A 16,183-nucleotide genomic window follows, 5' to 3' on the forward strand; every position below is an offset into this window, starting at 1 on the left:
ATAAAATCCCAGGTGCTGCCCATTGCCAAAGGGCCAAGTCATTACCCTTCACTTCCTATTTTTGTTAGTTCCTTTTTTGGATGTTGCAAAAGATGCACAGATATAGGTCTTTTACCCTTGTTTTCATACTGAAAATAAATGGGCAGGAGAGGAGGGGAAGGAGAAGAAACTAGCCTTGGAGCACATCAAGGGCCAAGCACTGTGTTGGGAGGTTGGTGAGGGGTCAAGCCCTCCAATCTTGGCCACGTGGGGACAGGGAATGGTCATCATCTTTTCTTTTATGTCTAAATAAATGCACATATTTGGCGATGGCTTGAACCACAACTAGACATGATGGGGAGCTCCCCCAGGGTCTCCGTGTCTTCTCTAAGAACCCCTCTTTCATCTAGTCATGTAGACCATCTTCCCTCCTCCGTTAGTTGATCACGCAGTTCCCTTGGCCGTCAGAAGCTTCCCACTCTCCACACCCTCATCTCCAGCCCCTTTCCACTGCTCATGACTCATTTAGACATCATCCTCAAGAAAGCTTCCCTGCTTCTCTCCTGTCCAATTCCATCTGGGTGGGCACCCAGATGCTCAGACAGCTTGTATCTCATTTGTCACCACCGTGATGTAATTCTCTGCTTATTTGTCTGCTTCCCCAAGGTACTGCGAGCTCTGTGAAGACAAGGTCTTTTTCATATTTGCATGTGAAATGGAGTTCTAGGCTACCGCTTGCCCAAACAACCCCTCTGTATTCTAGGAGAAAGATGCTTCTTTGGAAGAATGCAGGCCCATTCCTCCTACCCGCCCCGTATATACCCGATCGGCCTCCAAGCAAGACTTGACCAGGACATGACTGCCTTGTTCAAGTCAGGATGAGACGCTCTTTCCTCCCAGTGGACGCAGCCCTACAGAAGCAGCAAGGCTTAGCCAGGGGTACATGAGCTGGATCTCTGCACTCACTTGCCCCCGCCTCCAGGCAACCCGTGCCACTGTGCTGGGTGGCCCACTTCTCCTGACCTCTGGTTCAGCTCCCGAGATATCAGGCTGCTTTTCTACCCTGCTTCCTACCACCCCCCACCACCTAACCACAGCTGCTTGTGAGGTAAATAGCTGATGTGTCTCCAAAGTCACAATGCCCCGTGGAGCCCAATCACAGGAGCCAGGAGAGGGAGGCTGAAGTGGTCCCATTTCTTCCAAGTTCATTGCCGGCCTCCATCCCGGCCTGGACACCGGGGCTCATTTGCATGGCTGGTTGGGAACCTTTGACAGATGAAAGTGTGCAGATAGTTTTATATGTGTTGCTCATCATTAAACCTCCCCTTCAAGGGTTTCTTGTCGCCTTTGGTTTGTGTCTCAATCTGGAGCAAATTTAAGCAAAGGTTTAGGCCTCTGTGTTTTCTTGGTTTAATTAATAATTCATAATAAAATTTAATCAAGGCATAAGCTTTTGTGGAAGGTTATAAAACACTTTTATTTGCCCTGGAGATCAGAATGACCACTTTCTAAATCTGTGAAATGATTTCTTTTTTTCCCAAATGAGGAAATTTTACTCTCAACTGTAAATTTCAGCTGTTTGCCATATGTAACCACAGAGAATCTGTTTATTGACTTAGTATATTAGAAGTAGTTAGGCAGGAAGAAAAATAAACCCAAACTCCAGACGGGAGAGGGTAGGGAGAAGGAATGAAGAGCTGGAGCTAAGGGTCTCGCAAAACTCTGGCCTCGGAAAATAACAAGGAGAGACGAATGTCTGAACCCACCTCCCAAAGGAGAGGACAGACAGAGCAACCAGATTGGGAGACAAAGACAATGGCTGGATGGTAACCACAAGCTATTCAAGATCTCCAGAGAAATAAGCAGCAAATGCAACAGGAAAAATGGTGCCATGAAAGGATCTCAGACCCTGGAAGGTCTCCCCGGGGTGAGGGTCGGGGCGGGTGGGTGGGGAGCATGGAGCCCTGCTTGTTCCAGTCCAGCGCGGGACAGGTCTCCACCTGCCTGGAATAGCAGAAAGGAATTCTTGCCTAGTGGCAGAGAAAGGATCTAGGCCCCCATCTGTGGATCAAGCCAAACCACCAGGAAAGCAACTTAGAAATACAGATTCTTGAGCATCCACTTTAAATGCCTTACAATGCTCTGCAGGTGACTCCGGTGCGACCAGATTTGAGAACCGGTGATCCAGATGACCTTTCAGGGATCAGCACTAACTGTCTGAGATTTAACAAATTAGGGCCAGAGAGGAAGTTGGTGCAGAACTGGGCACCAGCCGTGCATTTAGGGGGTAGTGTATAATCATGAGTTGCTCTCCATGAGAGTTGCTGTAATAGCAACACGCTAGTAAGTGCATGTTACCCCCTTGAGCTGAAAACGGTCCAGAAAGAAGGGGATCATCATCCCCAGTTTTACAAAGGAGAAGATGCCATCTCAGAGAAGTGAAGTGACTGGCCCCAAGCCACACGGCCGGTGAGCAGCAGGGATGGGTCTCTCCTTAGAGCACCCCCAGGAGAGTTGCCAAGTTGTAAATTATGGCCTCACAACATGCTCGTGGCACATGCATCTCTCAGCCCTCAATGTAGCTTGATGACTTGACACTAAAACGCAGTTCAGTGAAACTAAGTTGGGGCAAGGGGTGGGGGGTACCCTGCAGTCCAGACGAGCACACTGATAGCCCAGGGAGGCAGGAGAAATGTCTGCTCATGTGGCCGTGGAACAGCAACCTGTGCAGGCCTGGGTGTGGGGGACCTTGTGACAGCACCGCTGACTCCCAGCACGGACTTGGCGAATATTGCCACTTGACCGCCCACCAGAGTCAACACTGGTATGAGGCTGACGTCCCTAAGAGCTCCAGCCTTCGAAGCTAAAAACTCTTCCCTAACTCATCTCTCATGCCAGGAGGCTTCAGGAAAGCCAGGCTTCCATGTGTCCATCTCAGCCCAGGTATTTTTGAGAATCCTCAAGGAATGGGTCCATGTCCCAGAGGTCAGGCCTGTTAGTCACTTGTCACATTGCTCCCCTTTCTCTGTATCCTCCGTCTCCCCCATCACTCCTACTCCCCCAGAACACAATCAAGGCCAACCTATAATATCAAGATGTTTTGAAAGCTTAGAGATAGCAGAAACATAGAAATAAAAAGCTTAAACCCCGGAGGTAGGGAGTCCAAGCCACCTTTGTTGTTAGCTTCTAACCTGCCCCACACGTCACATTTCAGGGGCCAGCCTACTTTCCCTCAATTAAATGCTTTGACTATGTCCCTTTTCTAGAACCTAGGTTGTCTGTTCCTTGCAGGGTCCAACGAGAGACAGAAACATCTCAGGCTGGTCTCCCAGTCAACACAACTCTGCATACCAAGAAGGCAACCCACCACCTTATTTCGCAAGTCATCTCGTTCCTCTTTGTCTCAAGTATCTCCATTCCAAGTAGACTTTACTTGAACATGACCGAGTGCCCATCACAGTGGTTCCTCCAAAATAAAGCACCATCTCCCTCAAGGATGAATCATAAAGTTGCAGTGAGTACATCTCCGTTTCTAGTTATCATGTTTCCAAAATTGCGGGGCACCATCTAAGTTCCAACGACACCCTTATCCCACTTCCACTGAGCAGAGCAGAAGGGGGCCGGGCTCATTCCTTCTGCCCGGCATACTCCTTCTGGCAGTGGGTAGGATTGCTTTAAATGCTTGTGGGTTGGTAATTTTTGGACTCATTTGCAAGGCAAATGCAGACTATCTAAAATTAAGGTTCAGTGATGTGGGGCCCTAGCTGAGGATTTCTTTTGTTTGTTTTGTTCTAAAACCACAGTCTTGCTCTACAAGATCATTATCACAGCCCCAGCAAGAGGGCTGATTGCTTTTTTTCAGAGTCCGTGCTGTCCCTCCTCATAAAGCTTGGATGAACACGTCCTAATAGAAGGGACGGTCGAGGTAGGGTTGTTGGCTGGTTGCACCTGAGTGCCCGCACCATTAGGGACAAGTCTAGGCTGGAAACTTGGCCCGGCCTGGGGGCCGGTCTCTTCACCAGCGTCATTGGTCACAGTCCGTGGGGAGGCCTTGGGCTGAGTCCTGTTGGAAAAGTGTGGCGGTCTAGAGTGTTCGGTCAACGTTAAAGCCCAGTGCCACTTCCTTGGCGGCTCCTTAGTTCAGATTCAACCCAAGTCTGATCCAAACGTGGGAAGTGGGGGCCGGGAGGGGCAGCACAGTGTTTAACTTCGTCTGCCCTTGGCCCACCAGATCTTCCCGAGTCTCAGCGGAGGGGAAAGAGCAGCTTAGACAGACGTAAACAGGCTCTGCGGCCCTCTGGACATCAAATAACACTAGCAAAACAACGTTTAGATGAGTTAAGTGTAAATCAATCAGAAACATATGGACCACATTTCCCTGAAAATACACAGGGGTTTACAAATTACAGGCACAGGGGTTTGGCAAAATGCAGTTCAGGTTTTTGCCAAACCTAAAATGTTTGGAGAAGATTTAAAGAAAGTAGAGTGACCCAAAATGCCTTCAACTTTGCCCATCCCTGACACTGATAATATCCCACACAACCGCAAGCGTTTAAGTGCATGGGTTTTAAGAGCTTTATGTGTTGAATAAACTTAACTACTCACAACAAGCTGAGATTCTTTTCCAGATGAACGTTCAGAGAAAGCTGAAACCGCCAGATGTGTGCCCTTACGGAAGGGAGAAAGCCTCCGCCCTCTGAGGTGGGCCAAGGAGATAGACCTACATGTTTAAACTCGCAACAACAACAACAAAATAAATAAATAAAAAATAAATAAATAAATAAATAATAAATAAGTAAATAAATAAACTTGCAACAGAATTAAGTATTCTGAGCTTTGGAGCCTGTAACTGCATGTGCTCGGAGCCCAGGCTCGGCTTTCCCCGGCCCGCGCTGTCTTTGCTCCCCCGGTGGTGTGGGTCCCCGTGTGGGGACGGGGTGTGGCCTCAGGCCCGGGAGTCGCTGTGCCTGTGACCCTCCCACAGGTGGCCGCAGGCCGTGACCTGTTCTATCTCCGGGGAAGGCTGCCCCCGTGGAAGTAGGGCCCCGACCCCCCAGGGTTGACATGTTGAGACTCAACAGTGAAGACAAAAGGCACAGCAGGCCTCACCCTGCGGGGAAGTCAAGGTCCCACAGGGGCTTGGAGACAGAGAAGACTCTGGGGACCCCCAGCCCTGCTTGGCACTGCCCCCCCAGGTTTTTTTTTTTTTTTTTTTTTTTTTTTTTAGTGAGACCGTCTTTATTGTCAGGTGTTAAGAGTGCAAAGTGGTGACAAATCCAGAGGGATGGGAAAAGAGGTGGGGCATGGTTCCCTTCCTCCAGGTGAAGGCCCTGTCACCAGGCCAGTGGGGTGGGAGCACTTGACGGTGGCCACTCTGGGCCCAGCACCCTTTGAAGAACAAGCTTCTAGGCAGAGGGATCCTCACAGCACAGAGGAGGAGAGGGTGGGTGGGGGAGGCCGGAGCCACCAAGACGGAGAAGTGGAGAGGAAAGGTCACCTCTGCCCTTCTGGGTGCCCAGAGCCAGCGGGCAGGAGGCAGAGCCAAGTGTCCCTGCGTGTGGCCCAGGGCCTCCTCGGTCCCAGCCGGGCAGACCCTCTCCCAGGGGCCTTGGCGGGGGGCGGGGGGGGGGACAGGGACACGAGGGGGACCCTGGGCAGGCCCGCCTCTCTCCACCCCTGCCTCTCCGCTCTCCAGCTGTGGCCACAGCCACAGGCCCTGCGGAAAGGGGACACAGCCCCGCCGACAGGGCCATGGGCGGCAGCTGGAGTTGCCAGTCACCACGCAGAAGGGGGACTTGCAAGGGAAATGACCTGAATGGCCTTTCTGGGCCCCCTGCGCTGTGCTTGGAGACCCTGCCTCCCCCTCCTGCCGTGGATGGGGTCGCAAGTCGGTCAGAGGCCGTGCGCCCCCTTGAATCCGACCCTCCAGGAGGCACTCAAGCCTCCGTGCGTCCCACTCCAGCCTGGGAAGAAAGGAGGTTGGCCTGGGTCCCCAGGGGAAGGGCCGAGGTGGCAGGGGGCTGGGGGGTGTCGGACGGGGCACAGATGGCAGTGGGAGGAACAAAGGGACCATGAAGGGACCTGGAGCACATGGCCAACCCCTTTTCATGGCTTCCTCATGGAATCCCAAACTTCTGAGGGACCTTCTCAGGGAGGTGGGGCCCATGGAGGACGACCTCTTCCCACCCTCCAGCACCCACAGAAGGCCCCGAAGATCCCAGAGAGCTCCCCGAGTGGTAAAGCAGGCCTCACTGAGAAGCGGAGCCTCTCTGGTACCATCACTTCATTGGGGCTGGAATCTTCTCTGGCCTTCTGAGGCCCTAGGGCTGAGACCAGGCTGGGGCGTGGAGCCAGGGAGGCAGGGAGGCCGGGGAGTCGCCTCCAGGAGGGAAGGCGGTGCCTGGTGTTTCACCGGACAGAGTCTGGTTTCCACACAGAGAAAGCCCAAATAATAGCAATAAAAATTACAAAGGATGGAAAAAAAGGTTTTTTCCCTCACTTAGAAAAAAATCCCTGTTCCTATAGTGGGAACCTCTGAGGTGAGGTTCTGATAATTCTTCGTGTCAGTGGTTGACAAGAGGGACAAACTGGCCACTGACAAGAATAATGACTTCCTGTCTCTAAGGTTCGTAGCTGGAATTTGTCCTTGGGGCAGAGGCTTTCTTCCTTCTGGGGGTTCCCTTGGTGACTCTCCGAGTCATGCAGGAGTCCATCAAGTGCCTTCTCTCGTCCTGACGTTGGTGAAGCTCTCCGTATGCAAATAATGCAGTCCATGCCAGGACCTTAGGAGCAGAAAGTCCTCGTTATTTGGGGACAGCCACCCAATAGGAAACTACTTGGAGAGCCAGTCGGATAGTAAAGAGGAGGGGAAGGAAAGGTTTGCTTGGAGCTGGCACTTGAAAACTAAAGCACAAGGTTATTAAATTAAGCTTTTCAAAACCTTATATCACAAATTAAGTTATAAGTAGGCATTAATTCTTAACGAACAACAAAAAGGAATTATTTATTTAAAAAAACACTTTCAAAATATTTTTACAGCAGCACTAAATCCACGGCCTCGTGTTTCACTTTTACAGCCAATCCCAGGAAGAGACATTTTAACCAAAGTATGCAAGAGCTCCGCGAATCTCCCCCAAGGCCGCTCACGAGTGTTAATACGTGCACGTCTCTCTCTGAAGTGCCTCTGGCGTCCCCTTCTCCGCGAGTTTTGTTCTCGAAGGAAGGCTACCCGGGCGCCGCCGCCCTGGCCCCAGTTCTGACGGCTCCCGTGACGTGAGCAGTTCTCCAACTTCATCTCCTTACCACCACGACAATCTCCCATCTCTTACAAGGTTTGAAAACTTGACTTTGCAATGGATTTGCACGGCTGACCCTGTCCTACCCGCTGTCCGTGACATGCCACCCGCATCCGGAGTCTGATCCAGAAGGGGCTTCATCGGCAGCTGGGTGGGGGTAGGGAGACGGCGCGCGTTCCCGGCAAGCCTTTCTGTGTGGTCACCTCCTCTCCCTCTGCAACCCTGGGGCCACGGGGACTCCAGTGATGAACCCTTGAGTCGCCTCTATAATCCGGTTTATGAAAATAGGGGGAGCACGCAGAACATCGCTACAAAAAAGGCTGTTGTTTTCTGGGTCGGTTTGTTATAAACTGTTGCTTTTCTGGCACCTTCCCCCTTGGCCCTCTTGAGGAGGGCAGCCAGCAACCTCAGCCTGTGCTAGGCTTTAACGTGAGGGTTCAGAACAATTCCTGGGGCCCAGGCCCATCAGCGATGGGAGGCCCGAGCTCGCGGGCCCAGGGGGCCTCTGCTCCAGGCCCAGGCCCAGCTCGTGTGCCCAGGGGGCCTCTGCTCTAGGCCCAGGCCCAGCTCGTGTGCCCAGGGGGCCTCTGCTCTAGGCCCAGGCCCAGCTCGTGTGCCCAGGGGGCCTCTGCTCTAGGCCCAGGCCCAGCGGCGATGGGAGGCCCGAGCTCACGTGCCCAGGGGGCCTCTGCTCTAGGCCCAGGCCCAGCTCGTGTGCCCAGGGGGCCTCTGCTCTAGGCCCAGGCCCAGCTCGTGTGCCCAGGGGGCCTCTGCTCTAGGCCCAGGCCCAGCGGCGATGGGAGGCCCGAGCTCGTGTGCCCAGGGGGCTCTCTGCTCTAGGCCCAGGCCCAGCCCGCGGGCCCAGAGGGCTCTCTGCTCTAACACCTGCTCGCCCGATCAACGCGTCCTTACTGCCCCTGGCGCGGCCGGTGAAGAGCCCAGCTTCACACTTGGGTGTCTCTCACTGCAGAGGACTGGGGACCTCAGAACTTCAACTTTATCAGGACACTCCACTCGTGATAACTGTCGGGGTGAACCAGTGGCACCCCCTCTAATGTGGGGTTCGAGACAGTTCAGGGACTCGAAACATGAGCCCGCTGCTGGGGAAGCGGAGTCGGAGATGCGGCCAAACTTCCAACCAGACGGGCTTTCCCGCTCTTTCCCCTCCAAGTTGACCTTCCCCCTCCCCCCAGCTCCCCCATCTAGGGGCAGGGCCAGGTGGGGGGGGGCGTGTACAGAGGGGAGAGGACACAGGGTCCCCAGGGCTCATGCGGGGCACATCTCAGAGGCAGAGCGGCCCTGAAAAGGAAATCGGGTTGGGCGTCGGGGCCACCCCAGCCCCCTGCTGCGGAGACGGAGGGAGATGTAGGAGCATGGGGAGCAATGGGGCTTGGACCGGAGCAGGGCGCCCAGGGCAGCGGGGCCTGGACGCACAGGAACCGGGGGGAGGCAGCGGTCCAGGCGGTCCAGGGGCCGGGCCTCGGGCTGCGAGGGGCCGGCCTCCGGGGGGGCAGCTAGCCGCAAGAGAGGCCTCGCTGTCCTAGACCAGGTGCCAGGCCTTCCCTGGGCCTAGGTGGCACGGGGATGGTCCCTCTTGCCCCCCGCCTGTGGCCTCCTGCTGGCCATGGGGCAGCGGGCGTATGGGGGCTGGAAGCAGTTGGATGTGAGGCCGCATCTGCGGCCGGGAAAGCACCAGAGACCTCAGCCGGGCCTCAGCAGCAGGCGACCAGTGGCGCAGTCAGGGCCACCCCGACGCCCCTGGCGCTGGCTGGGGGCGCACTGCTGCCGACTACCTGATGCAGATGTGGGATCTTACACTTCTTGATGTCAGAAGTCCAGAACGGGTCTCACGAGGCTAAAATTGAGGTGTTGTCAGAGCTGGGCTCCTTTCTGGAAGCTGCGTTCTCGCCTTGCTCATCTTCTAGAGGCTGCTCACATTCCTTGGCTCTCAGCCTCCTCCTATCTTTGAGTTGAGTCTTTTCATCGGTTGAGTCTTTTCATTTTGCATCCCCATCACCGATTTTTTCCCCATCTTCCAACTTCTAAGGGCCCGTGAGATGACACGGTGTCCACCTGGATAATCCAGGATGCTCTCCCAATTATTGGCAGGTCAGCTGACTAGCAAACTGGATTCCATCTGCCTCCTTAATTCTCTCTTGCACACACACACACACACACCCCTAAATACTCCCAAAGAGAAAAATCTGACCAAGAAACTCATATCTCGTGGCTTCTGCATGTGTTATATATGGTCCCTCTTCTAAATGAGGCTGTTTTTTACTCTTTCAGACATCAGAGATTCACTGCTTGCTGATTTTTCATCTTATATTAAGTTAGAAAAGCTTTAACCCAATTAGGAACAGCGTGTTGCATGTGGATGTGATCTCAAGCCAGTTATTTATTTATTTCCGACGGGCTTCAGCTGAGCAGAGCCCTTTCATGCCTGCACACTCCCCAAGGTGTGCTCAGGAGGGTTGGGCCCAGCCTCCACAGCAACATCTGCACGTCTGCAGAGCTGCTTCTAGCAGTGGAAGTGTTAACTGCATGATTAAAGATCATGAGAGGAGACAAATATTTTATATTTTTAAAACCCCACAGTTATCAATCTTTATTATAAAAAACATATGCGCCTCCCCTCCTGTAGTAGACGTGTTCCTGACCGGGTGTATGTAAATCAAATTCTTTATAAATTGAGTCATATTTTAAATGCACTAGGGGAGCTGGCTATTTAAAGGCATCCTGCTGTGAATCTTTTTGTCAAGCCAAGCGGCTGTTTGTGATGCTAATTTTCACCCCTTAATTTGTCTGTTTTGTAGGTGCAGATTTTCATAAAATCCCCCAAATTCACAAACCCAAACAAGGCACACCTGTATCCTATATTTCAAGGGTATCTTTTTCATAAGAGCTCAAAGAGCTGTCAGGTGGATTATCTCATTTATCTTCTCAACATTCTTCCAAAGGAGTTTGGGGCAGTCTTTATTATCCTCAAAGGAGGTGTAACTGTCTCCCCAACAGCCACTGCTTGCAGGGGGCCCCATGAAAGGAGAAGGCATGCTCAGCTGAGAGCTATTTATTTTCCAATTAACGATGGGCTCAGTCCTGGGAGGAATGCTTGGGAAGCTTTTCTTTAGACCCCAGAATGTTCTTTTTTGCTACTATTTGTCACTCCTGTCCAGAGAGAGAAACTGAAGAACAGAGAAATTAAGTGCTTGCAAATGTTTTAAATGCTTACTGAACGCCCACTGTGTACAAGGTGTGGGGTTGGAGTTGGGGAGGGGGGGCAGCTGTCCTGATGGCCAGTGTGGCCCAGACCTAGAGCTGGCCACCTAGCGGGGACACGGGCAGGCTGACAATACCTAGAGTGCAACATTAGGAACACTGGTGCCTTGACCTTGCCCACAATTTTCTTCTCCCAAGGATTTCACCGATAGGAACCCATTCAATCCTCACAACACTGTTAGGTAAGGTAGGCTTTGGTTTTCCTTTTTGTAGCACACAGAAACTTAGAGATTAATGATTTTCCAGAAGTCACATGACAGAGCCAGGACTAAAACCCAAGTCCGTTCATTCCAAAAAGCATGCGCTTCACATGTCATTATTACTGAGCCCAGGCACACGCAATGGGCTTTGTGGGTGTAGTGGCAGGAACAATAGAATCTGACTTTCAGAATCAAAGATGCTATTTGAACCAGGCCTGGACTAGTAAGAAGGCCTTCCACAGAGAACTGAGAAAAGAAAATGGTCGAAGGCATGAAAGTATATATGAGTGGTCTGGTGGGCCCAGGTTATGAGAGGGAGCTACGGAAGTCAACAAGCTTGAAAGGGGAATAAGGGACATATCATAGAAGGTCTTGAGTGCTTTATTAAAGGAGCTGAAACTCCTTCCTACAGTGGTGGGAAGCCACGGAGATTTTTCGAGTGAGGAAGTAAATTCTCTCTGGAAAGCAATTTTGTCATCAATGTGAAGAATGAGTTTGAGCCAGAAAATCAAATCTTGATAAAAGTTAGGTGGTATTCTCTCCTCCAACAGAAAGAAAGCAAAACCTCGTGGATCTGCCCTAACCCCTGGTGAGAAAGGGGGCAGTCAGAACTAGAAGCTGTGCTGCCTGTTGCCAAGACTAAGCCTTTTTTGCCCCCCCCTATTATCAATCCAAACGCCTGGACCTTTGAATAAAGGGCAGGGCAGGGGTGGGCCAGAGCCAGCACCGGCTTACCTGCCCTCCCTCTGCTCCCTGCGGTGCCCGGTGCAGCGCTGTAGGCCTCGGTCTATACTTCTCTTCACCCTCAAACATCCTCTCAGGTGCTAAGGACGGGGCTGTGTGGCCAAAACCCAACTCTTGCCCTTTAAGCTGATTTTATCCTTCAAGGCATGTGTCCTAAGGCCCGCAACAAGCTGGGCCTGCTGAGCGCCACCAGGGGCACAGGAGACTACGGGTGATCACACTGAACTTTCTCTCTTCTTCTAAAATGCACATTTGTTAGATTCATCCAAGTGGAGTTCCACGGTCTTTGAGCTGCAAAACCGGGGAAGAGAAGAGGGTGAAAGCTGTGGGGGCGTGGGACAACCCGGAGCCTCAGGTCTCCTTTGTAGATGCAAACCGCCCACTGTCGTTGAGGAATCTCTAACCTCCACCTCTCAGAGCGACTGTGCAAGGCCATGGAGGAGGAGGAGGAGGAGGAGGAGGAGGACTGGAATACGGTGGAAATTCTCCCCCCCCACCCGTTTCTGGTTTCCGCCCTGCACCGTGATGCTTGCACGCATTAAAGAAACTGGGGCTCCTGGAAGAAAGGAAACTTAAGTATAAAAGTGATTGTGATCGTATTGCCATTAGCAGTGGTGGGTTTGGCAGGAGGCCCGGGCCACCCGGACACCAGAGGCCTAAGTGACTACACGGGAGGCTCAGTCTGACTCAGTTGGGTCTGTCATCAGCCAGGACCGTGCTGGGAAACCTCCTCGAGGCGGAGACAGAGGGGATGGCAGGGGCGGGGAGCAGGGAGTTAGACGGGGTGGGGGACACGGGGACACGAGGTGGCAACGGAGGGTGTAACCAGGCTCGGGGCGCTCTGGAGAGCTCGGAGCAGGTGCCACCCACGAAGCGAGGTCTCTGGGGGCGGGGCCCTTGGACTGGCCTGCTACTGTGCCAGCCCTCCCGGCCGGACCCGGGCCTTCCACAGGCCGCGATCCTGCTCCCTCGGGGCCAGGCGTCCGCGCACCGCAGGTTCACCGCCGGGCAGCACTGGCCTCTGCAAAGCCCCGTTTGCAGAAGGTCCCCGGGTGGGTGTGTAGAGGGAGGGAGCGCGAAGAGAGCCCCAGGTCAGGGGAGGGGGCCCCCGGGGCCGGCTGGGCTTTGCGGGGTCCCCAGGCTGCGTCTGGGCCACGTGGGCGGAGGCTTGGCGCCTCCACGTCCCCCTCTCGGGGCGGCCGGGGCGGGGCGAGGTCTGCAGGCGGGAGCGCGCCCGGGCACGGGGAGGGGCAGCCCCGGGGCACCGGCTGCTCGCTCTTCGGTCCCGGGGACAGGCTTCGGGTCATGCCCCTGGGAAGGACGCGCGGGGAGAGGGCAGGAGCGGCCTTCCGCGGGCCACGTGGCCTAGGCGCACTCCGAGGACACGCGCCCCCCCCCCCCCCCAGCTGTCGCAGCCCGTGTCACACCATGAATGTGCAGGCAGGCGTGCACACCGGGCTTTTTCTTTAAAACGAAACAAAACAAAACCTACTTGCCCCTCTTTGGGAAGCTGTGTGCCAAAGAGCCGGTGTCATCCCCCCCACCCCGCCGAGCTGACCGTGGGGTTGCAAAGCCCAGCTCCGCCCCGCCCGGGGGTGGGAAGCTGCGTGTAGCCTGCGCAGGCCGCCGCGCTCCCCGCCAGGTGCGTGCAGTGCGCCGTGGTGTGGGGGTTGGGGCACATAGTAAACACGTTGCAGCAGAAACTAACTAACTAACTAACTAACTAACTAACTAACTAACTAACTAACTAACTAACGCAACCCCTTGACTCCCGTCTCGGCCGCCCCCTGGCTGCAGGACTGGGGCCGTCCGCCCCGTCTGTAAATGGGGCCGAGAGCGCTCTCCTCGGGCGCAGGGCGGCCCCGTTTTCCTCTTCCAAAGGGAAAGGCTCAGCCTCCCCCCTCGCTGGCCTCTAGAGCCTGTGGGAGATGTGGGGGCGCCTGGGGGGCGGCAGCTCTGGTTTCCCTGGAAACGCCTAGAGCTGTGGAGCAGCCTCAGCTCCTGCTTCGAGGAGACCTGAAGTGCAGGTGGGCTTCGTGGGAAGCAGGGACGCCTCCGTTCCCGCCCCCAGCGGACAGGGCCCATGTGACCGCGGGCCGGCGCTCCGCGGGGAAATCACAGCCAGGAGGGCGCCCCCCCAACCTGCCCGCCAGCACCCGCCTGCACCCACCAGCACCCGCCTGCACCTGCCTGCACCCACCAGCACCCGCCTGCACCCGCCTGCACCCACCAGCACCCGCCTGCACCCGCCTGCACCCGCCTGCACCCGCCAGCACCCGCCTGCACCCACCTGCACCCGCCTGCACCCACCTGCACCCGCCAGCACCCGCCTGCACCCGCCTGCACCCGCCAGCACCCGCCTGCACCCGCCGGCACCCGCCTGCACCCGCCAGCACCCGCCTGCACCCGCCGGCACCCGCCTGCACCCGCCTGCACCTGCCTGCACCCACCGGCATCCGCCTGCACCCGCCTGCACCCACCGGCACCCGCCTGCACCCACCGGCACCCGCCTGCACGGTCCCGCCGGGCACGGACAGGGCGCCCTCGCGCCAGCACATCCACCACAGTAAAGTATCAGGAGGGAGCAAGACCATTGGGCCCGGAAGCCCTGGGTGAGATGTGTTTATTCTGGGGAGCCACTTGGGGCCCTCTACCCTACTGCTGGGTTTCCTGGCGGTGGCGCCTCTAGTGGTGATTTTGAGCCCCCACCCCCACCCCGGGACCCCATGTTCATCTCACCCAGAAAACAAACTCATCCGATGGAGCAGAATCTGTGCCTTATACCAAGAGATGGGTTCTTATAGACCTTTTCTCTTCTCCCCCAAGGATATTTCATCATTTACCAAAACAGAAAATGGAAGATAGATTACAGTAAGGAGCCCACATGGAAAACACCTGGCAGCGGAGCCAGACGGACCTGGGTTCAAATCCTAGCTCACCGCTGCTTTGTCATGGGACGCCTTTGTCACCTCCTCCGCAGGCTGGTGCCCCAGCCTCGCGGCTCTTGCACTTGACTGGTCAGAACCTTGGCTTCTTAACACAGAGGTTGCTGGCTCGACTCAGAAGGTGTGGGGCCTAAGAAGATGGCCTTTCAGCAAGTTCCCAGCTGCTGCTGCGGCTGCTGATGCAGAGACAGGACCGCACTCTGAGAATCACTGCAAGTTCACCTGTACCAGAGCCTCTGTTCACAGAGAGATAGGCACCTGGCGGAGGAACGTCACAGTTTGCTGAACCAGGAATCCTGAGGGCTGGTGAGCCCACCGTCCTCTTACTAGCTGTGCAGGGTCCTCAGTCGTAAACGAGGCTCATGCCAGCCACCTTTCAGGCAAGAACATAGGAGAAGGTAAATGTGACAGTGCCTTGTAAAGTATAACATTCTATACGATTGTAAAGGATTCAATACGAGGATTACTCTAAGGGTTAAAATTTAATGTGCATATGGAGGTCTGTTGTGCAGTGCCTGGCACATAGTGTGGCTCATTAAATATTAATTAAATGAAAAGACACAATATCTAAAAATAGCCACGGACACCATGCCAGAGATTTTGGTATCTGTCATATATTAAAACAAAAAAAAATGGTAATAAAGTTACAACACATGAAATTCATATTTCAATCGTGGGTGGCAGGGACCTCCTTCTTGGCTTCTGATCCAATTCATTATTCAAATCCTTTTACCATAGAGCACTCCACTGCTTAATGTGGAACCAACTATGGATCTTGATAAGAAGAAAAGGCTGGGCTCTGTTTCCACTTTGCTCTTGGCAGTCCTTAGGCCTCCAGGATAACTTTCTTACAAAATGAATAGTGTTGGCTCCCAGAGAGACCAATCTAATCTCATCTTGTCCACTCAGAAGATCCGTATCAAACATTATAGACTGGCTGACTGCAGGAAGGGGCATCTAATTCCATCTGGATTTGGATCAGTGTTTAAATGATCAAGAAGGGAGCCATTAGCATGGTAGAAATAGAGAAGCAAAATATAACTGGCCCACTTTTTAAACATTGTTCTTGTCTAGGTTTATTTGAAAAGCTCCCAAATGAGACAGAGAGAAACAGCACGAGTGAGAAAGAGCAAGAAGAGAGTTTAAAGCCCATCGCCTCCTTTAAAAACACGTATGAATGAATCAACATCCTGATTTTTTACTGTTTATGGGCATGACAGTCTGATCAGATAACCATGCTGTGCCAAGAGACCTAATTACAGATCTACTGGAGAATTTAAATTACTTTTAAAGGGGGAAAAAAAAAGTCTCTGGTTACTCTTGGTGAAATAAAATGTCACATTTCCAGCGGGCCGTTTTCAGAAAGACTCTGCCCACCTCGAATGGCATTACTAGTGAGCTGTTATGCAGAAAAGGTGTAACTTCATACAATCAGTTTTGAGAGAAGCTAAAAAAAAAAAAAAAAATCAGTTTCTAACACACAAAACTCTGAAGTCTCCACATGGCTTTTTACCTCTCAACCTGGCTGTGTTATTAACAGGGTCCCCAGAATCAGTAAAAGGGATGTAAATGAAATGTTATTGCCACAAACACTTTAAATCAATCTCTAGGGATGCTGCATGAAATATCCCAATTTAGGTCAAAATGGCTCACACTTGGGAGAGAAAAACCAAAGTTCAGAAGCCAGATCACTAGAGGCCTGGAGGTCTACCCTTTGCTGGATTTTAACACTCCATCAGAT

The sequence above is a fragment of the Vulpes lagopus genome, chromosome 3 (genome assembly GCF_018345385.1).
Source record: "Vulpes lagopus strain Blue_001 chromosome 3, ASM1834538v1, whole genome shotgun sequence".
NCBI lineage: Eukaryota > Metazoa > Chordata > Mammalia > Carnivora > Canidae > Vulpes > Vulpes lagopus.